This window comes from Lissotriton helveticus, chromosome 3_1 (genome assembly GCF_964261635.1).
Source record: "Lissotriton helveticus chromosome 3_1, aLisHel1.1, whole genome shotgun sequence".
Taxonomy (NCBI): domain Eukaryota; kingdom Metazoa; phylum Chordata; class Amphibia; order Caudata; family Salamandridae; genus Lissotriton; species Lissotriton helveticus.
In genome coordinates this window covers 439,806,041-439,827,524 of record NC_136061.1, presented here as the reverse complement: position 1 = coordinate 439,827,524, position 21,484 = coordinate 439,806,041, and the positions used below count along the sequence as shown (strand labels likewise).

The 21,484-nt window shown below is 44.8% G+C and overlaps 1 protein-coding gene across 1 annotated transcript in view; it reads left to right on the top strand.

Moving 5' to 3' along the window:
* Nucleotides 1-21,484, top strand: part of ADAM23 (ADAM metallopeptidase domain 23) — a 748,300-nt gene that overhangs the window by 134,204 nt on the left and 592,612 nt on the right. The window lies entirely within an intron of this gene.

The following is a 21,484-nucleotide window of genomic DNA, read 5'->3' as shown; positions in this document are numbered from 1 at the left end:
GAAGACAGACTGACCTCTACTACTTAGCTCTACAGATACTTCTCAGGAGAGAGTATACTACGAAAGGGAGTAACAATAAAAGAGAGAGAGATCTATATTTGTGGAAACAAGACAATAAGTGGTGCTCCGAGACAGGAGACTCAAGTGGAAATGAAGTTCATGCTGCTTTAACTGGAACAAAGAGGGATCTTGCACTCAGTCCATCTTAGGAATCTCCGAGTCACAAAAGAATTTTGTGGGAAAAATACAGACCATTCTGAAGAAGGTCTTGAATGTGGAGCTTGATAGGCTACAGCAACGGTCCAAGTGGAGAAGAACCAGGGTGTAGAGAACATTCTTTGATAATCTGGCGGGTCCTGAAGAAAGTGGCTTTTATTGCTATCCATTGCCACCAAAACGCGTCGACCCAGTCTATATTAAATCTTACACTTTGTAGTGACCCTGGTTGTGGGCATTAGACAAGAACCAACAAAACGTGATAACGTGCACAGATATTTTGCGGTATGAATGCGTGTGAAGTATGTATGTGTGGTTTGACAATTGTTTGTTCTCTACCTGGTCACATATAGATCATTCAATGAACTTGTAAATCATTTTTCATGTTGCTAAATTGTGTATATAAAGAATGATTTTGTACTTTTTTAATGATAACAATGTTTAAAAGATATAACAAAGAGAAAAAAAAATGTAAACAACAAATAAAAAAGAGAATGGAAATAAGAAACATGTAAATGTGTGCTTTGTTATGCCCATGCTATAATTTAAGAGGTTAAAACCCTTAAAGAAATAGAGAGGTCACAAGGGAGTTTGTGTTTATAGTTGTTGTTATATCAAATTTCTTTCCCCTCTTCTCATTGACCTGCGAATTAGTACTTTAGAGGGGGTCCCATTATCTTCATAGAGATGTGCTTTGTGGCTCCATAAACGTTCAGTGGGTCTGGTAAAGCACATCATTCTTCAATGCATCAGTAGAACAATTTCCCAATTATTTGGAAGATACTTGTGTGCAGCAATTAAACCAAGTTTCACCTAAGAAGGGAAGCAGTAATAAATTAGCAATGGGTGTAGTAAAACGCCATATATTTCAATTCCACGTGAAAAAGGAATTGAGATAGTTGTATGGTAACTTCTGCAACAGGAAGCGGTACAAGCTAATACATTATCCCTATTACAACTTCTCCTTATAGTGCTATCTTACATCAGAGTTGATGCATGTTTTATATACTAGTGACAGTAAGAACTGTGGGGTGTAAGCAACCACTACCTGCATGAACACCATTTGCACTAACTTGAAACAGCCTCTCTTAAGACCCAGCTTTGATGGCGACGCTACATTAATGATATGGTCAGAATCTGGGAAGGGGCTGAAGCAGGATTAAAACAGTTTCAATAAGATATTAATTACGAATACACCCATAAAATTGACATTTGATAGGCAATAGAGGTTACATTATGGGACGTAGATATGAAAATAATAAGGAAACAACAACGGAACAAAATACATTTTAATGGCCATCAAATTTCTATCCACCTAGCCTAATACACAAGGTAGAGAATACCCCCAAGGTCTTACACAAGAGGACAAACAACTTCTAGGGACATTTAGAACAAGGGGCAATCCTTAGTGAAACACAAAATTAAAGTCAAACAAGTTAATAGAAAAATATCAATGAGCAAAAAAAAAGCTAAAACTACTGAGAACGGAGTAGCTGTGTTCTTGACACATTTGACAGAAAGCATAGAGATTACTTTAAATCACTGGGAATTAATGAATTTCCATAGGACACCCTTCATCATGTTTTCTGTAAAACCCATGTTGTTATATACTCCGTAAAAGTGGGGAGATATATGAATTAAGACTGATGAAATAAGAAAAGGTTCAATGCAGCACTCAATTGGTAAGAAACAGACGGCGCCCTACCCCGGGCTACCGTGCTGTGATTGTAAAAATATGATAAAAGGAGGCAATATAGACCATTCTCATACTGATAAAGCAATTAATAAAAAATTATTTTATACATGCAATATCACAAGCGGAATCTTCATCATGACGTTCCTATGTGGTCTTCTTTATGATGGACACCCTTGATCATAATTCAAATATCAAACTCAAACATATAAAATCACTCTTGGTATGTTATGTTATCAATTTCTTGTAAAGCGCACATTCACCGGGAGGTTTCATGGCGCTGGCTCTAGCGTGTGCTGGGACCATTGGAGGTGTTAGGCGAGGGCCTGTGTAAACAGCCATGTTTTCAGCATTTTCCTAAAGCTCAAGAGGTTGGTACAAGATCAGATCTCTAGTGGAAGGGACTTCCAAAGTCTGGGAGCTAAGACCTCGTACCTGCAGCCACCTGATGTTGTAGCTTAAAGGAAGGGGAGGTCAGAAATTGAAGGTTGTCGGATCAAAGGTTGCGGGAAGGGGTGTACCTAGGTAGGAGGCGTTTGATAAATTTGGGGCTCCGGCCGTGGAGAGACTTGAAGATAATACAGGCCGTCTTGAAGGCTGTACGTTGGGGGATGGGGAGCCAGTGGAGTTTTTTTAGTAAGGGTCTGGCAGGTTGCCATCTGGGTTGCTGAAGGATCAATCTCTCCACTTGGTTCTGGACTAGCTGGAGCCGTTTACTAAGAAAGAGTGGCAGGCCAAGGTATTTAGAATTGGCATAATCTAGGTGTGATAATACCTAGGCTATGGAATCAATGCCGAGCGAGTGAGCATGCGGCTGATATTCCTGATCCTGCGTAATTGGAAGAAGCAGGTGGAGACCACTGTGCCTACTTGGGTTTTTAGAGATAGGTTGTTGTTAATGATTACCCCTAGACTCTTGACCCAGGTGGATGGGATGGGGGGAGCCAAGTTCCTCCGACCAGTAATGTGGGCCCCAGAGGATTTGACTGTTCCCATTCAGGACTAGCTCGGTCTTGCCGGGATTCAATTTCAGATGGCTTTGGTCCATCCACTGGCGGATGTGGAGCATGGTACCCTGGAATTCCAGGACTGATTCAGGGGAGTTGTCTATAGTGAAGATGAGCTGTAGGGCATCCGCATAATTGAAGGTGGTAGTCCTTCGTTCCTTCAAGGACTAAATCAGGGGTAGACGATACAAGTTGAAGAGCAAGGGGGAAAGTAAGAATCCCTAAGGGACCCCATATGTAGTGGTTAGCTTAGGTGCAGTGAATGGGGCTTGGCATACCGCTGGGGTGCGGCCTTTGAAGAAAGACCCAATTCAGCTGAAAGCTGAGCCCTGGATGCCGGCCTGTTTGACACGGTCCATTAAGATGACATGGTCCACCGTGTCAAAAGCGGGTGAGAGATCTAGGAGGACCAGGGCCTGAGGGATGCCTTTATCAGCGTTTTTTCATAGGGCATCCAGTACAGCTAGGATCACTGTCTCTGTAGAGTGAGCATGGCGGAACCCCGCTTGGTGAGGGTCTAAGTATTCAGACTGCTCGATAAAGTTGGACAAGCATGTTCCCACATGGGCTTCAAAGACCTTAGCCAAGTAGGGGAGCAGGGAGATGGGCCTATAGTTGGATAAGTTCTGAGGGTCAGCTCCCGGTTTCTTTAGGAGGGGCACAACTGCATCCTTGAATGCTTTGAGGACCCAGCCCTGGGAGAGGGATTCATTTAGGAGGGTCAGGATTGGGGGAAGGACAGAAAATGTGTCTTTCAGAATATGAGGTGGACAGCAGTCCCTTGGGGAGCCAGAGTTAACCCTGGATAGTAGGACCTGGAGGGACTGGGCATCTATGAGGGGAAAGTGATCTAGGGTGCAAGGATTTGATATCGTGGCAGCGGGGACTTCTTAGGGCAATAGCTAGAGATACTGGCTTTGATGTTAACGATTTTTTCCAAGGAATAATTATTTAGGGACTCACACAAGTCTTGGTCGCAGTGGGTTTAGGTAGGATTCTCTCGGCTCTTGACTATAGCAAAGATATGCTTCGATCTATTTTTGGAGTTTGTGATTCTAGCCGAAAAGTAGGCAGCCTTGGCTGAAATAATGGCTTTTTTATAATCTTTACGGGCAATCAGGTAATGATGTTTTCCTTGAGGGGTATAGGTGAGTCTCCATTTCCTCTCTTTTTGGTGGGAGACTGTTTTAGAGCTCTTAGCTCAGAAGAGAACCATTTCTGAGCTTTAGAATGGCAAGAGAGTTTGAGTTTTTTAAGCGGGCGTGTTTGTTACTGGCTGCTAATAGCCAGGCTGAAATGTTGGCTTCAAAGAGATCCACATCTCGATCGAATGCAGGGGTGGAGCTAGCTAGGCTGTCCTGGAATTCCTGTTTATTGAGAGTGCTCCATTTCCTGATCATGCCCCCCTTGACCGTGGGGGTCTTACTGCAGATGGGAATTGAAGCCGTAAATTTTATTAGATGGTGGTCAGACCAGATACAGGGTGAGATTGTGGGTGTGGAGACCGTGAGGTTAGTGGTCCATACCTGGTCAAGTGTGTGACTTTTGATGTGTGTAGCCGAGGAGATGTGGTGGGTGAAGTTGAGGTCAGATAGTAGTTCAGTCAGTTCAATAGCATGGGTCCCGCCAAGGTCGTCGTTGCACCAGTAGTTTAGGTCACCTATTAAAAGTATTTTTGCATAATCTGTAGCAAGATTAGCCAATTGTTCGCACTATGAGAGGGGGAATAATGGCATATGTTGTGGAGGTCTGTATATCAGGACGCAGATTACTGGCCCCGTGCTGGAGTCAAGCTTAATGACCATGTTGTCTACTGCGGGGAGATTTAGGGAGGACATGGATGTGCATTTGTGATCTTTATTGATGATTGCAGCTACTCCACCACCCACTTTCCCTGGTTGCCGGTTTACTTGTATGATATAATAGTCCTGAGGAAGAGCAGCCAGTATGCCAGGGGTGGAGTCAAGATTTAACCATGTCTTTGTGACGAAGAAAATGTCAGGTTTGTCCGACAGTAGGAGTAAGAGAATGTCTGACTGGTGCTTTACAAGAGAGCGAGTGTTGAGGTAGAGTATGCGTAGTGCAGTTTTTCTAAATGGGCAGGAGTCTGTGCCTGACACTGGCGAGTAATAGTATACAGGATCTCTTGGAATGATCTCCGTGCTTTGAGGATTCCTGTGTGCTTGAGACGTGCACAGACAACAGGACAGAGCGTGAGATCCACCTGATGGAGCTTCCTGAGTTCCTGAGATGAGTAAGTGGTGATTTGGGCAACATTTCTGGCCCGTAGGCCCATCCTGGCGTGGACGGGCGCAGACGGGCTTGCCTTTGCGCTGCGTGTAGCGTTAGTAGCCGTTCCCGTCTCAAACTCCTCCCCCGGTCGCCGTGATTGGCTACAGCTGAGGGGTGTGCTTAGGAGAGCGCGAGCGAGACAGCGTAGCTGAAAGAATGTGACCAAAGGTATTTTAAGTTGTTATTCCGCCAAAATACACATACAAAATAATTTCCGTGACCGTTTTAAAATTTCTAATAACGATCTTGAGTGCTAAAAACAACAGTCCTCAAGGTAGCGGTACGAGAGCTAGAGTGCCTGCTCCCAAGCTGTGTGTAGCATTAGTAGCTGTTTCCCTCCTCAAACTCCTCCCCCCGTTAGGCGTGATTGGCTACAGCCGAGGGGTGTGCTTAGGAGAGCGGGAGGAAGCCAGCGCCGCAGAAAGGATGCGACCAAAGGTATTTTAAGTTGTTATTCACCCAAAATACACATACAAAATAATTTCCGTGACAGTTTTAAAATTTCTAAAAACAAACTTGACCGCTAAAAAAAACAGTCCGCAAGGTAGCGGCATGAGAGCTAGAGACTCTTGGAAAGACATTCTGAGGAAAAGTAAGAAATGTATCCAAGTCATATTTCAAATAGTATTCCAAGTTGCATTTTTACCTTACCACGAGGAGGCGATATAAAACATAAACTAAAACAGCATGAGAAATGCAAGATGAGTAAACACGTAATAACACTAATAAAGTTTATTTCGAATTGCTACAGAACTGAATCTTAGTATAAATGGTATCTAAATTATGACATCCTTCCGAGACAGGTTGACACTCTAGTCATGAACTGGATTAAGAACAGTCGACCTGAAAGGAGTGACAAATCAGACAGGTTTCCCCTTTCGTAGCAGCCAGACTGACCAGAGGGACAGATGGTCTTTGAAAGGAAAAACCAATATGGGAGTTGGTAATGGTAGTGCAAATAGATGTGTATGTTTTCAGACAAGATATTGACAGGCGGGAAGAGGGTCTGAATGCATTCACCGGATACGTGGTTTGCAGACATTGATTGCACAATGGATAGGTGAGAATGGATGGTGTATTGTGTAACAAATCACGAACAGTGATATTAGAATTTGTATGAATCCATGTCCTCTGGCTGAAGAGCACATACGTTTTCTACTGTATAATTTTTATATCCCCAATGAATAATGCTGACTAAATGTGTGTTTACCTTGAAGGAAAATATTAGAGGTTGATAAATGTTTATGGAATAGTCCTTGTGCTAGAGGGTACGGTAGGCTCGAAATGCATTGTTTGACAATCAGAAACAGCTGATGTAAACACAAAAACAGAGACCAAGGGCACCATTGGTGGGCATTCCATTTTCTACTGGGAACTGTGTATTGTAATCCCAAACTGGTCTTGGAAGGGAACTACTCGGTCAAGATTACTAAAAAGCATGAAGGGATAATTGAGGGACAACAGGCATGTAAAAACAAGCATTGGAAATGCAATAGGTCTCACCTTTGTTTAAGGTAAAGCTACTTGCTTTGCTAATGGTATTGTATTTTAGCTTTGTCTTATTGAGTGTTTGTATGTGCTATATTGTGCCTTTATGTTGGTTGAATTGGAATTGTTATGTGTGTAGTAGTTTAACGCATAGCGTTAGAAGGAGATGAGCAGTGTTTAAGATTTGGGACAGAGAGTGAATAGAAGAATAGCATGAGGGTTAATGAAGTATAGTGAGGAGGAGAGTAGCATGAGGCAGAAGAAAGGAGAGTAGTATGAGGGAGAAGGAAGAAGGCGTGGAGGAGATTAGCGTTATTTTGAAGTAAAGAGAGTATGGAGAGCAGTATGAGGCATAAGGAAGGAGAGAGGAGTAGAAGAGTAGTAGGAGGGATATGAAAGGAGTGTGAGAAGTAGAAGAGTAGTGTGAGGTAGCAGGGAGGTAAGAATATTTACATAAGGACGTAGATAGGTGTAGAAGAGCAGTGTGAGGGAGATTGTAGGAGAAGGAGGTGGAGAAGAGCAGTGTGATGCAAAAGGACTGAGAGTGATGAGGATAAGAGCAGTGTTAGTCAGAAGGATGGAGAGTGTTGCGGGGAAGAGCAGTGTGTGCTAAAAGGTTTGTAAGTGTGGATGAGAGTAGTTTTTGCTAATGGTATTGTTTGTTGGGGTGCGCCGCCATCTCCTCAACCCCATTACACAATATTTATATCTGTAAAAACCTTTATAGCAGAATGAATCCCTTCCTTACTATTATATTTATCTTAGTTCGTGTGGGAGACTGTGTGGATTTACAGAGCACAAACTTTGTTTCAAGGCTACAGAGAGTTGTACAGGAGCAAGGACTGGTGCACTGCACCCTGAGCCCGGTGTATAGCGCCCAGAACCCACGTTGATGTTGAGGGCTAGCGTTTAAAAAATACCTTAAAATAGCAAGTGACCTTGGATGTGACCTGGACGTGCCCTTGCCTCGGTTTAGCTGCAACACCCCAAATGGCTAGGACTGGAAATAGAAATCTAAACACACCCGGTTACAATATTGAGCAATCGAAAGCTAGTCACTGATGTGGGTCGGGGGATGTAGTGACCTTTCAGGGTCTTGTGAGGTCATGGTCAGCGCATACATGTCAGACAATAGCCCTAACCAACACAGTACAGTGTGGCCTGCAGTCTGCGTAGGGCACGTATTCAAGTGCGTCCCCCAAACAGGAAGGCAACATCTCTTCTATAGAACGTGTAATTGCAGTCACAGCATAGCTGTAGAAGATCCCTAACTTAATTTGTTTAAGTAACACTGACTGCACTGATGAGGGCCAGGCCTGCAACTACATCACCACCAAGCTGCAATTGGAAAGTTACTTACTTTCCAAACCAGGAAGCCTAATTTATAAAATAACAACTTCCAAAAGGACCGTCTGAAACACAAACTAAAAGCGCAGGTTCAAAACAGAGGCGACTACGAAAACGTGCCAAAGATTAAAGGGTCCAGGCTTTATTTTAAGGCCACGGATTTTAGTAATAATAAAATAAACCGCGGCAATTCCAAAAACTGCCTTGTACTGAAATAATGTTTTAAATAAAACGCTATAAACATATTAAAAGTACAAACACAAGCTTACATAGTTGTACTATTTTAATTCACTTCTGAAAAAAAATGGAAAGCAAAATACTGAAAGCAACTATAATTAAAAAGGCACGATAAATCAAACAAATAGAAAGCGCGGGAAAAATACTATTTTTAACAATGAAGGAACCATATTGCAGTTCTATTTTATCAGCTAGACATTGGAAATAAAATGTTTTTCTTCCGACGAGCGCAGTGGCTTCGTCCGCTCTGCTGCCTTCCTTTTCTTTCCCAGTAACAGGCATGCAGGGCAGTTCATTCAATGCCCTCATCTGCTCGGAGCTCCGGGGAGGATGAGTCAGACGGGGCTGCCGAGGGGAGGCACGTGAAGTGGTGCATGCTGCTGGGCCAGACAAGTGCGGCTACCGCGCTGCTGCTGCATCCCTCCCTCACCTTTTGGCTGGGCCGCAGAGGAATGGTGGCTGCTGCCGGCTGCGAGGCTCCTGTTGCTTCAAGAGCTCTCAGACTGGGGTGGTGCTTCCCTCTGCTAAAGGCTCCTTTGATATTAATAGTGTTAGTGTCTTGAAACTGACGTAATGCTCCGAGACTGAGGTCCTGACAAGTGATAACATTCCTGATAAAGAAGCAAGATCAACCTGTGAATTCTAGCCGTTCTGGTCAGATCTCCCGCACAAGACCCCCACCACCCCTATCCCTCCTCGCAGCACACACTCATCTGAGAAAATGGCCTTAAAGCTGTCTAAGACCACGTACAGCTGACGAAAGCGCCAACACAAAAAAGAGATTGAAACTGGTAACCAGCTCCAATGTAACCTACTGTGGGGGAAGCAGACTGGGTGTATGTTGTCCGTCCTGACAGACGCCTTGATCCGAATTCCAGCAAGAAGCCGTCGCGGCCGAATAACAAAAAGAAAGTGCCCACCAATTAATTAAAGGAGATCGTGTAACGCCGCAAGGAAACCATCCAGTCTGGATGGGCCAGCCAAAAAGGAGACAGGGCGGTAACAAATAAGCCTCATTTCCAATCGGAGGCCAGCGTTTTTGCATAAAGGATGATGCCAGCCAATGGAATTGATGGGCGGGGCTTCAAGTCCCCTTCTGAAATCTCCTTGATCACAAGAAGTATTGCATAGTGTGCAGCGCACATGTGCTGCAACGTTAGGCAAGACCATAAAAGGGTATTGATAAGGAGTATAGGACATTATTATGTTTGAGCAGGAACATTTAAACAACGTTTTTCACACTGTAGGGGGTGTCCATGGCTGCATACCCAAGGGGGGGCACAAATGCCTCAACAAGTTCTTGTAAATAAAGATGGCCTGAAAGGAAGCCTTTGTTTATTTGGCACTTTCACAGGCACTCTTCATTTAGATACAATTGATGAAGTGCTTGTTCCTGAGTGTTGTGATGTCGAGGTCAAAGACATGACTAAAAAAAGAACAAAATATTCCGACAGTGTCTTGTTTTTTCACCTTCAGGGAACCACATATAAAAAATACACCAAAATCTTAAATGAAAATTAATGCACATTAATCTAATCATTGGCAAATGCACTCTTTTACATTTTGAAACCTCAATTGGTTACTGCAATCTCTGCAGATGTCTGTATGTGTGTGATCAGTGAGTCACAGAATGGAATTGTGATAGGTGCAGTGGGGAACAAACTATAGCTTTTGAAAACATTTGTTTAAGTGTCCATTGAAAATATGCTTTCCAGAAACCCAGCTGTTAACAACCTTACTTTACCTTAATAAATAAATTAAATAAATAATGTCACCATAAAGCTAAAGAGACTCCATCCATTAACACCTTAAGTGACTCTCAGGCAGTCCCAAGCATGTTCCACCTTTTGCTCTCTGTCCATCAAGCAATCAACGATTTGTAGAGCGATGCTTATCACACATGAGAGTATCCAGGTGCTGGGGTGGGTGCTGCTGGGAGTTGACAGTTGAGATGTAGGCCATCTCTGAACTTCTGAAGGGTGGGTGCAGTCCCGAGGTGGTGTGGGAGGCCATCCTAGGTCTTAGTGGCCAGGTAGGAGAAGGTGCGGTCTCCTCTTCATCAACGTCTACATATCTCTGCTTGCCCCCATTGTCAGAACCTACGGACTCAACATTGTGTCATACGCAGACGACACCCAACTCATCCTCTCCCTATCCAACGAACCCAACACCGCCAGACGCAACTTTCGAGAAGGCATGAAAGCCGTCGCCAAATGGATTAAAAACAGCTGCCTACAACTAAACACAAACAAAACGGAAGTACTCATCATGGGCCCAAACCCAGATGCGTGGAACGACACCTGGTGGCCCCCCGCCCTCGGAAGCCCGCCCACCGCCACGGACCACGCACGCAACCTGGGAATCATCCTGCATTCAGAGCTCAAAATGGACCGCCAGATCAACTCCGTCTCGTCCTCCTGCTTCCACACCATCCGCCTCCTACGTAAGACCTTCAACTGGATCCCCTTGAACACAGAAAGACCGTCACACACGCCCTGGTCACCAGCAGGCTCGACTACGGCAACGCACTCTATGACAGAAAAAACAAAAACCTCACCCGCAAGCTACAGAACTTCCAAAACGCCGCCGCCGCCTCAATTTGCCAAGCCACTGCCACATCTCCCAGCACCTGCGCACACTCTTCTGGCTCCCTATCGAATCTAGAGTCACCTTCAAGATGCTAACCCACGCTCACAAGGCTCTCCACAACACTGGACCAGCATACCTGAACAGCCAACTCAAATTCCACGCACCCCAAAGGACCCTACGATCTGCCCAGCTCTCCTACGCCGTAGTCCCCCACACCAGAAAGACCAGATCGGGAGGCCGCTCCTTCTACTTCCATGCGGCCAATGCCTGGAAAGACCTTCAGCTCTTCCTCAGACAGATAACATCGCTCCCCATCTTCACAAGAAACCTCAAAACCTGGCTCTTTGACAGACCCCCTTCTTGATGGACTGGAACCTGCCAACTCCCCCCCCCCACCCTCAGCGCCTTGTGACCCTTACGGGTGAGTAGTCGCGCTTAACAGACAACTGTTTTGATTTGTTTTCTGCTTTTGTGGTAGCTGGTATGTGGGTGAGGTCGAGGGAGGTGGAGCTTATTTGTCTGCCAGGTCGGTGGAAGTTCAGTTCGTGGTTGAGTTAGGCTGGCCCTTTGTTGTGCAGGTCCATGTAGGCGTGGGTCAGTAATTTGTACTGGCACCTTTGTTTGGATGAGGAGTCAGTGGAACGCTCTGAGGTGGGGATGATGTAGGCTCTTCTCTGGAGGTCGAAGATGAGCCTGGCTGCAGTGTTTTGAATGGTTTGCAGTCTGATCAGTAGTTATGAGGTGATGCCCACGTAAAGGGAGTTTCCGTAGTCAAGGCGGCTGGTGATGAGGGCCTGGGTGATGGTGCATCTGGTGTTGATGGGGAGCCATTTGTATATTTTCCAGACATGTGGAGTGTGAGGAAGCAGGCTGAGGAGGCAGCATTTATCTGCTTCTTCATGGGGTGCTTGTTGTCAAGTATGATGCTGAGGTTTCTGGCATGGTCTGTTGGAGTGAGCGAATGGCCCAGTCCACTAGCCACCAGGAGCCGTCCCATGTGGAGGTGTTGCTCTCAAAGATGAGTACCTCTGCTTTGTCAGTGTTAAGTTCGAGGCATTTGTTTTGCATCCAGCTGGCTATGCTGCTCATGCACCTCTGGAAATTGGTTTTGTTGTTAGTGGGGTTTGAGGATAGGGAGAGGATGTGCTGAGTGTCTTCTGCGTATGATATGCTATTCATAATACAGGATAGGATTTGACCAACGTGAATTGGGGGCATGCATTTGTTGAACAGGTTTGGACTCGGTGAGGACTCTTGTGGAACGCTGCAGAAGATGTTCTTTGGGCCTGAGGTGTAAGGCGGGAGCCAGATGCTCTAGGTTCTTGTGATGAGGAATTTATTTATTTATTTATTTATTTTTACATTTGTATGGCGCGCAGCTACCCAACAAGGGTTTCCCGGCGCCGATGACAGGAATGAAGCGATTGAGGTTGTGTGGGATTAGTGACTGATGAATTATTTCTGGAAAAGCCAGGTCTTTAAATGTTTCCTGAAGGTGACATAACTGGTTTCTTTGCGGATGTGAATAGGGAGTTTGTTCCAGAGCGTGGGCCCTAGGACAGCGAAGGATCTTCCTCCCATTCTCGCTAGCCTGAACTTCGGGATGGAGAAGTTTGCAGTGTGTTGAGAACGTAGTACTCTTGTCGGGATGTAGGGGGTTGCCAGGGTTTGTAAATATTTAGGGGCGGTGCCGGCTTTGATCCTAAACATATAGCTCATGGCCTTGAACCGTATGCGGCTCTCCACCCTGAGCCAATGTAGGTCTTTCAGATGGTTGGACACACTGGAGGTTTTTGAAATGTTGCAAAGTAGTCGTGCCGCTGAGTTCTGGACCAGTGGTAAGCGGTTTATGACAGCTTTGTTTTAACCCAAGTATAGGATATTGCCGTAGTCAAGACGAGATGTAATAAGTGCATTGACTACGGTCTTTTGCGTGTCTGGGGGTAGCATCCAAAGGATCTTTTTTAACCATTTCAAGATCGTGAAGCAGAGTCCAACCACTTTGTTAGCCTGTTGCTTCATGGACAGGGTGTTGTCAATGGTAACCCCCAGATTTCTTACTTGGGTTGTGGGTGTGGGGATGGAACCAAGCTCAGGTGGCCAGTGAGTTGTGTTCCAGAGATCTTTATTTTTCCCCAGGAGGAGGATTTCCGTCTTGTTTCCGTTCAACTTTAGCTGGTTTGTGGACATCCAGCTGAAGATGTTGTGGAGACCTTGTTTAAGACAGGATGGGCTCAGTGGGTTGGACTCTGACAAGGAGAAGATGATTTGAGAGTCATCAGCGTATGTCATGAGGGTGAGCCCTGATTCATCCGCTATGTCAGCCAGGGGCCGGAGATAGAGATTAAAGAGCAGAGGGCTCAGGATGGAGCCTTGCGGTACACCGTGGGGGGCGCTAACCGTGTCAGAGCAGGCTACTGAAGATGTAATTTGAAAAGTTCTCTGTGATAGGAAGGACTCAATCCATTTTATCGCATCCCCCCTGATGCCGTTTTTCCCCAGTCTGGTCAGAAGTGTGGAATGGGAGATGGTGTCGAAAGCCGCACTCAGGTCTAATAGAATGAGTGTGACTGTCTGACCATCATCTAGGAGTTTCCTGATGTTTTCGGTAACTCCTAGCAGGGCTGTTTCCGTGGAGAAACCGGCCCTGAAACCCGACTGTGATGGATGAAGAAGGCAATTCGCTTCAGTAAAGATGGTAAGGGCAGAGTGAATATGCCTTTCCAGTAGTTTAGAAAAGATGGGGAGGAGTGAGATGGGTCGGTAATTCTCAAGGAGTTCCGGGTCAGCAGTGGGTTTTTTTAGAAGTGGACTGACCATAGCGTGTTTCCACATTGCAGGCACTGTGGAGAGCTGGAGGGAGGAATTTATAGTTTCTGCAATAATGGTCAGGGAAGGAACATCCAGTTTTTTAAGAACATAGACCGGAGCTGGGTCCTTTGGGGAGCCTGATTTAACAGTTTTGAGGGTGGAAGTAAGTGATTCCAAGGTAAAGGAGGGCCAGGACTCAATGGTGTTGATGTCATTCGACCAGAGGGGGACTGTATCTGCGGAGTCTGGGGTAGGGAGATTGCTCCTGATACCTGAGATGATGTTTTCAATTTTCTCATTGAAAAAGGAAGCGAGATCTTGGCATTGTTTTTTATTAAGTGGGCAAGCTGGTGCAACCGTTTTCTCCCCAGCAAGGTCCTTTACAGTGTTAAATAGCATTTTTGCTTTATTCGACGCGGTATTGATGGTATTGGCTACAAAAAGGGCTCGGGCTTTGATACAGGCTGAATGATATTCGTTTCTAGCTTTGTGGTATATGGCTTTTTTGTCGTGGCATAGTCTTTCCGGCATTTCCTCTCGAGGTTTTTGCATTTGGATTTAATGGTTTTCAGGGACTCATTAAACCAAGGAGCTGGGGGGCGACGAGTATTAGGAAGGAAGCAATCCATTTATAGGCATTTCCCTAGATCTCCATTGATGAAGTTTGTGTAGGATGGTGTGGTGTGACACGGTGTTGAAGGCTGCGGAGAGGTCAAGGAGGATCAGGGCTGCAGTCTCCCCCTCGTCTTGGAGAGATCGGATGTCATCAGTGGCTGCGATTAGGGTGGTTCCTGTGCTTTGATTTGCACGGAATCTCGATTGGGATGGTTCCAGGAGGTTGTTGATCTCTCAGTGGTTGAAAAATTGGCTGTTTGTTGCTTGCTCCAGGACTTTAGCTGGAAATGAGAGCAGGGAGATGCACCGGTAGTTCTTGAGTTTTTCTGGGTCAGCAGCAGGGATTTTTAGAGGAGGTTTTACGTCTGTGTGTTTCCATTCTTCTAAGAAGGAGTCTGAGGTGATGGATGTGTTGAGGATGGTGGTGAGTTCCTAAATGATGGAGATGCTTCTGAGGTTGAAAATGTGATGGGTACTCCTGAGTGGATGGAGCTCATGATGAAAGCACTGGTTTGCGTGGTTAGTTGATCCTTCATAGTGATTATAGTGTTTGAGGTGGAGTCGCTGCTCTTCAGCGAAGTTGTTGCTGGTTGGTTGTGGGTCGAAATGTTCATAGCTGTTGGTGATTTTGTTGTAGAAGAAGTCTGCGAGGGTGTCGCAGAGCTCCTGCGAGGGGGTTATACTGTTACCGGTTGCTAAGGGGTTGGTGAACTCTTTGATGAGTTCCTTGCTATGGTTGGAGCTAGCTTCAAGGCGGGTGGCTAGGGCTCCCTTTTTGGCATTTTTCAGGCTTATGTGATATTTATTGAGAGGCACTTTGAAGTTGGCTCGGCTAGCTGGGTGTTTTGTTGGTGCGCCAGATTCTTTCTAGTTGTTTGGAGGCTTTTAGTTCAGGAGTAAACCAGCTGGTACGTTTGCAGGGTCGGCCTCATTTTGCAGGTTTGAGGGATGTAATTATGTCGGCTCATTCAGTGAGCCAGGTGTTGAAATTTCGGGCGGCCACCTTGAGGTCAGCTGTGGTGTGCTAGGGAGAGGTGTTGAGGGTATTGGTCCATAGATTTGCTGTTACCTTGCTCCAGCTCCTATGGGCAGTGTGGGACTGGTCGGTGGTGGTGTTCGGAGTGGTGGAGATGGAAAGTGGACAATTGAGTTGTCGTACCAGGTGATCTCCAAGGTGTGGCTGTATTTGATTATGTTTCTGGCTGTGAAGATCATGTCCAGAATGTTTCCAGCTCTGTGCATGTGGTAGGTGAAGATTTGGGTGAGGCTGAGTTTGTTCATACTCTCTATTAAGTTTGCTGTGTTGGCGTTGCTTGGGTCGTCAATGTGGAAATTGAGGTCTCCAAGTAAAATGAAGTTCTTGGAGTGGATGGCCAGGGTGGCTAGGAAGTCAGAGATGTCCTTGCAGAAGGTGAGGCGTGATCCTGGTGGTCTGTATGCCGGGGTGGCCCTGATGGTGGACCAGCTGTCTGAATTGAGTTTGAAATTGAGGTGTTTAAAAATGGAGGTAGTGCTCTTGGTGGCTGCTGTGCAGTGGAGGAACTCTTTGTGAATGACATCTCTGTGTTTATTGACTCTGTGTCATGTATGATCTTGTAGTCACGAGGGGTGGCATGGGCGAAGTCTAGTGCAGAAGCGGGTTTGAGCCATATCTCTGTGAGGAAGATAACACCAGGGGTGAAGGAGGTGATGGTGTTCCAGATTTCTATGGCGTGTTTGTGGAGTGATCGGGTGCTGATCAGGAGGAATTGGAATTCTGTTTTGACAGTCGGTATGGGTTGGGTTCTGAGGGGGAGTAGGCTGATGTTACAGGAGAATCGGCTGTGTAAGCAGGAAAAGGGTCCTGCCATTGATCGAGGGGAAGTGAGGTTACTGCGAGAGTCACAATTGGAGGGAGAGAATGTCCCAAACAGGCAGGAGAAAAAGAAAGTTATGGAGGCAAAAAGGAGGCAAATGTTTTATTAGTCGAGAGGAAAACAAAGTTTGTGGAGGCAAAAAGATTGCATTTAGGTGATAAGAATGACTGTTTATAGAGGCTAAAAGGAGGCAACAGATTAAGTTTAGGTGGGAAAAAAGACTATTTATGGAGGCAAAAGGTTAAGTTTAGGAGAGAGAGAAGACTGTTTATGGATGTAAAAATGAGGCAAAATGGTTGTTTAGGCAGGAAAACACTTACACTTCAATATGAAGTGGACTGAACCCACACAGAGGATTGATTACCCCCACAGATAGCCTGGCAGACAAGACTGTCTTGAAAGGGATACTTGTATACTTCAGAGAGTTGCTTTGAAGTCACCCTCCCACATCAAAAGCGCACTTTTGGGTATAAGTGCTATGGTTTCTGACCGCATCAAATCAGACACTTCTGGACGTATGCCTGAACCTCTGTCAGAAGAACTGTTGTTCTCTTCAAATGATTCAACTGGACTACTGATCAGGAAAGCCCGCTTTTCTGTTTTGTTGCAGGGATACTTACAAAATGAACAAAAGACAGACTCCTCTTTGGCAATGTAAAAACAGCTCTTTACTGACATGACAGGGAGATCAACCTTCCTCACATAAGCAAGCAGCCGGTCTCAATCTGCTGATTCACAGACAACTAATTTTATACAGAAATTAGCAATGGGGGTTACAAAAGTCCCCAAAAATATGTTACTAGATGATTATACATTGGAACACGTAAATTACAAAAAGGCATGTGGCCATCTGTGACCCTTGTCTCTAACCTAATTCACTATACATCCCTTACTGCAGTTTCTAACAATGATTACCAAACAAAGTGTTCTTCTCCTCTTGAATACATGTGTAATTAGGTTAATATTAGTTACTTTGTGTGCTTTATCATTGTGCACCGTAGAGCTCTTATTAGATTCTGTGTGTTCCTGGCTAATTTGTAACACTCTCGACTGTTTTCTGCTGTTGAGCTATGGTTTCACATTTCCTGGTTCATTACACCCTCTAGTTGATATTTTAACTATTGGATCTATAACTTGGTCTACACTTGGCACAAAGTGATAGGTGTTGTCCTAAGAATCTACTATATCTGTTGGTGTCCTAACTGGAAACATTCCTCCCGCCTTTGTATCTATCCTTCTACAACATGCTAGGATCAGTTGTACAACACAATAAAGCATAAGTAGGGCCACAATAGTTGGCAAAAAGGTTTCCAACAGTCCTGACATCCAGGATGGCAGCAATGACAACCCTCCACTAAACCAATTATCTGGGTCACCTCCTTCATCTACCATTTTCTTCCGTAGATCATGCAAAGTTTATATGGCCTCCGATAGAGTTCCATTATTTGGATAATCTCCTAGGATAAAAGTACAGTTCACATTTTTTCGGCATACCCCTCCTTGCGTTACCATAATTCTCATAGCACGCAGCTCTTCCTCCATGGCATTAAATCCATCCTTTGTAGTATTGATAGTTCCCATCGAGTTAGTTGCAGCTATTGAGCAGTTGTTTTAGTCTAAACAAACGGCAGAATGCTCCCAAAGAATCACTGTGCATTGCTTAATAATTGATACTCTTGGAGAATATCATTCCAAATATTGGTGCCATAGTACTCTGCAGTTCTTTTCTTTCGATGATGGTGTAACAAAGTCATTGAACGGCTCATCGGATGTTCAGGTAAACATGAAATATTTATTCCAAGGTTTACCAAAACGGGGATGTGCAAGATAACCATCACACAGAGGCCTCCCCAGATCGGTGGTAACTGGTCGTACACATTGCCAATAGTAAATATCACAAAGCAGCAACGACGGACCTCCTATGCTGCACCTTGTGCCAGTTCCTATATGTATGGTCGCTGTGCAAACCCCCCCTGCGCCAGTTGTTGAGTGACGTCCCTGTGCTCCAGATCAGAGAATAATGCAACAGATGGGGGTGCACAGCTCCAAAAGTCCAATAGGCCAATGTAGGTAGAAAAATAACTTCTTTATTCCATAAATTCTTTAAAAATTCATTGGGTTTGGACAATCCAGCCAACGCGTTTCATTCCCATATAGGGAAATTCCTCAGGGCAAACAATATGTCACGTGTAACGTACACTTCAAAAAGGATATCAACGACAGAATGTCAATGATATTTGTATGGGAATCAGTCGCTCTTCACATGGAGCAGTATACTCCAATGTACTCCTGTCTTTTGAAAGTAAAGCATCTCACACTAGATTTCCTGGGAGAAAGGGTCCAAACGTTGTAATGCGGCCCGCAAGACAAGAGAAGGAGGGAGATACGCAAACCCAGACTAGAAAGGACAATACACAACTGGTTACATGAGTTTAGGACTCTGACTATTTATACAAAAGTTACCACAGAGTGCCTCAGCACTGTTTCTTTATGAGCATAAATGTGCATGACGCACAGATTAAATACCAAGGGGACGCATGGCTTTGCTACAACAAAGTCTTTAGGGAAAAAATGTAGACATGGCCCACCATAGACTGGGATCACCAAGACGTAACGAGGTTTCATCACACACATGGTGGCCGTGACGGGGTGGGGGTGTTGAATGCGCAAGACCGCCCTTTTTGGCCCTTAAAGGAACAAAAGGGAAGCACCAAGCACACCAGCAGGAGTTTGCCTTACAGTGGAACCATCACAGGGAAAAGTCAGGCCGCGACATGTTGGAAATTTGATAAAGGACAATGTAAATGGGGCGCGGCATACAAATTCAGGCATAATTGCAGCACATGCGAGGGCTTTCACTCATCAAGCGACTGCAGGAGAGGAAAAATGAGTGCAGACAAAAAAGACCCACCTATGAAATAGGTAGGAGTAGAGATGGATATGTTCCTGTTGAATATAGTTGATGCTCTGTAGAGGTTAGTCTTTTCCTTGGGCAAAGGTAGGCAGAAGATAAGCATCTCCAACTAGATTTCCTGGGAGAAAGGGTCCAAATGTGGTAATGCGGCCCGCAAGACAAGAGAAGGAGGGAGATACACAAACCCAGACTAGAAAGGACAATACACAACTGGTTACATGAGTTTAAGGAGGGAGATACGCAAACCCAGACTAGAAAGGACAATACACAACTGGTTACATGAGTTTAGCACTCTGACTACTCACTCCATGCGGTTGGGAAAACACCGGCAGCATGGCAGAGACAGCATTGGTGAATGCTCATAGTACCATAGCAGCCTAACAAGAAAAGCTGCTCAAACAGGGTCCTTGGAATGCCTAGCGGCAGGAACTCTCAGCAGCACAAGCTAAAAGCCAGCCAAGGGTCAGCACTAGATGGCACAGCACTTGCAGCCCAGGCACGGCCAAAGGGCTGAGAATACGTGACATAGGTAGCAAGGGGACTCAAGAAGCTGTAGTACTTGACGGTGATACCCCTTCAAATAAAATGCTGTCAGCTGGAGGAAGGCTAACTGGTTGATGATAAAACAAGGAGCAGATCATAAACAAAAGACTTATGACCATAATGAATTGATGATTAGATGTGTACGCGTTGTATAATGCATCGTTCATACCAATGATGATGTATAATGATGATTTATGACCTAGCATGTTTTAAGATGTAATATACTGCGACCATTTACATGCCGAAAGATCTGTGAACATCATTGCAGAAAGGGGAAAACTAGAGTAAACGTTTGGGGTACCGGAAAAAAATCTCACCCGGCTGGGGTGGGCTGTGAAAACATTCAGATGCCGACAAATAAGTGTCGCAACACAGTGCTGCAAGCAAAGTTACTGTCCTGCGGTGCATCACCTGAAGACAAGAAATTGAGAAAATCCGCTCTCTCACTTTGAGCTGCTTAGCATCAACACAGGCACCCTTGAGCCATAGAGCAAGCATGTCTGTATACTGGTCAGGATAGTGTTTGTGCAGGAAGGTGTTCCTTCTTGCACAAAAACTATCCTTTAGGGCTATTTCTTATTTGTATGTGTGCTGCACAATGCAGTACACTTGCAAAGAGGAAAAAGCAAGCAGAAATAAAAATATTTCTTCTTGTTATGCCAACCTCAGACAGGTGCACCCTTTTGGTGCAAGCCCATGTCTATATCTTCTCGTAAACATGTTACAATCCATGGGTGGATGCACAGGAACATCCATGAGCCACCCATGGAATGTCTAGTACTGCAAGGCAGCACAATGCGCTGCCTTGCATTACTTTTCTTGCAAAGCCAGACAAAGGAACATTTGCGTGGTTTGCAAATACGAAAAACATTTTGCATGCGGGGATGTGTCAAAAAACACAGCCCAGATGCAAAAACTTTGTAAATCTTGGTCTCCATTCATTGGCTTGATGAACAAAGGAAAAGTAGTGAAGTGCGCGACATGCACCACTAAGCTTGAAAACGCAGGTACAAGGCCGAGCTATGACTCGTGGATTAAGTGTCTCTCCAGTAGCAACTTAAGAAGAGATGCATCTCAAGTTCCTATTGGTATGTCAGATCTTTGCATCCTATAGAAGTGTATTTGGGTTTGTGAGAAAAATCTCAGATTTTTTCAAGATTTAATGAAAAAATGGCTGCCACCCAAGAGTGCATAGTTTATAAAATTTTAGAGTTATTATCAGGTAATGCATGGCACGTTGTAGAGGATTTGAGATCAATTGGCATAGATAGAGAGTCATATTTTAATTGTATTTAGAAGAGGGGCCACCGTTTAAGATAATTATTGCGTAAAAGCAACAAAAAAATTCGGATTCGGTATGTAATGCACTTTCTTCATTCTTGGCTCGAAGGTCAGAAGAGTAGACATTGGAGAAGAGAAAATGTTATCTGATTCAGAAGTGGGTCCGTGACTCCATATTCTGAAAGAAATGGAACATGATGCAGTTTTTGGTTGTCAGTTGCAACTGATGAGCTTGTACCGCTAGAGTAAAAGTATGTCTAGCAAGAATAGAACATTACTGTAGACTCAGCAAAAGCCTGAAGTGTTTCCTCCAGCTAAGTGCCTTGAAATGGGAGGAGAAATTAGCCTGTATTGGCAGAATCAATAGGTTTACTAGTGTTTTAAAGAGCAGTGTAGTGCGACAACCGCAAATCTGTAGGAACTGTGCCAGAGAATCATATCAGTTTGTAGAGGTCAGATCATGCTGCTGTAGAAAATAGAATGGGATCCTATAAGTGCTTGGGTTAAAAGGGGTATTTTGGAGTATTGAATCAGTGCCTCTATACAAGCTTTTCACTGAAGTCGTAATCACGGAGAAGCTGGAAATCTAATATTA